General features: G+C 51.7%; 1 protein-coding gene across 1 annotated transcript in view; it reads right to left on the bottom strand.

Annotated features, from left to right (window-relative positions):
• Anpep (alanyl (membrane) aminopeptidase) overlaps nucleotides 1–1,689 on the bottom strand; it is a 24,395-nt gene that overhangs the window by 19,861 nt on the left and 2,845 nt on the right. The gene's annotated exons all lie outside the window — the stretch shown is intronic.

The following is a 1,689-nucleotide window of genomic DNA, read 5'->3' as shown; positions in this document are numbered from 1 at the left end:
TTTTTTTTTATTGTGGCTTGGACTGGAGTGTGAATGTTAGGGCCTCTTGCTTGCTAAGCTCTTGAGCCACGCTCCAGCCTGGCTTTTTACTGGTATTTGGGGGCCGTCGTATGGGCTTTTCTGCCCAGGCTGGCCTTGAGCTGCACACCCTCCAGATCCTCCAGGAGGATGGAGACCCTTCCGCTCCCACTGGTAGTATGGTGTGAACCCCTGGTGCCTGACTCTTATAAAGTGATGTCTTATCTATAGCAACAATAAATTAAAACTGAGTATTCTAAATGCCATATGCATACAAAAGAGGTATCTACAGCTGGATACCATGACTCATGCTTGTAATCCTAGCTGTTTTGGAGGCTGAGATCTTTTTTTTTTTTTTGGGGTCCGGTTGTGGGGCCTGAACTAGGGTCTGAGTGCTGTCCCTCAGCTCTTCAGCTCAAGGCTAGCACTCTACCACTTGAGCCACAGTGCCACTTCCGGCTTTTTTCTTTTTGCTTATGTGGTGCTGAGGAATCGAACCCAGGGCCTCATGCATGCAAAGCAAACACTCAACCACTGAGCCACCTTCCCAGCCCCTTGGAGGTTGAAATCTGAGGACTGAAGTCTGAAGCCAAACAAGACAGGCAAAGTTGAGAGGCTCTTCTCTGTAATAAATCTGCAAAAAGCTAGAAGTGAGGTATGGCCCAAGTGGTAGAGCCTCCGCCTTGAATGAAAAAGCCGAACGAGTGAAAGGCCACCGGGCGCCGGTGGCTCACACCTGTCATCCTAGCTACTCAGGGGGCTGAGGTCTGAGGATCGCAGTTCAAAGCCAGCCTGGGCTGGGAAGTATGAGAGACTCTTATCTCCAATGAACCACCAGAAAACTGGAAGTGGTGCTGTGGCTCAAGTGGTAGAGCGCTCGCCTTGAGCTGAAGGGCCCAGAGTTCAAGCCCCACAACTGACAAAAAGAAAAGGAAAAAAATAAAATGAGGAGACAGCCCCTACCTGGAAACACTAGCAACCACATACACTCTGACGCTGGCCTGATGAAAAGCAAGCTAGCTAGCAGGGAATCAGGGCTTGAAGGCGCTGACTCCTGCACGGACCGCAGAGGCTAGCATGGGGAGAGCTGGCGGCCTCCTGTGGTGAGCACCCAGCCCAGGCCGAGCTCACACGAGTACACAGCTGTGAGAGTTTCCTCCGAGCGTGTCCCCGAGGGTGCTGGCCTCAGGGAACGGACACATGCCATGGTCTCCACATTGCTCCTGAGGAACGGCGTCAAAGCCGAGTTAGGGTTTTTCTAATGTGTCATTCCACTGGCGTAGGCCTGGCTAGCTCCTTTCATAATCAACATGAAAGCTGCGTGCATCAGTGTCACCACTGTCTCAGGCCAAGGAGGGCCTGAGAGAAGGGACAAGGGACACAGGCCCCGTCAGGGTCCCATGCATGCTAAATGGTGGGAGATCGTTGAAACAAAAACCTCTCAAAACTATGAAACATACTAAAGAGAACAAGTTCAGGCTGGAAGCATGGCTCAGAGGTACTGTGCTCATCCGGTGGGGGAGGTTCAATCCTCAACACTGCAAAGGGAATTTGAATACTAGAACGGGTTCTAGAACGAGAGAGAGTGAAGCATCCAAAGGAAGAACTCCGGGGGCTGGGAAGGTGGCTCAGTGGTAGAGTGCTTGCCTAGCATTCATGAGGCCCTGGGTT

This window comes from Dipodomys ordii, unplaced genomic scaffold (assembly GCF_000151885.1).
Source record: "Dipodomys ordii isolate 6190 unplaced genomic scaffold, Dord_2.0 Scaffold15, whole genome shotgun sequence".
Taxonomy (NCBI): domain Eukaryota; kingdom Metazoa; phylum Chordata; class Mammalia; order Rodentia; family Heteromyidae; genus Dipodomys; species Dipodomys ordii.
Note: the sequence above shows the minus strand (reverse complement) of the source record. Positions and strands in the feature narration are given on the sequence as shown.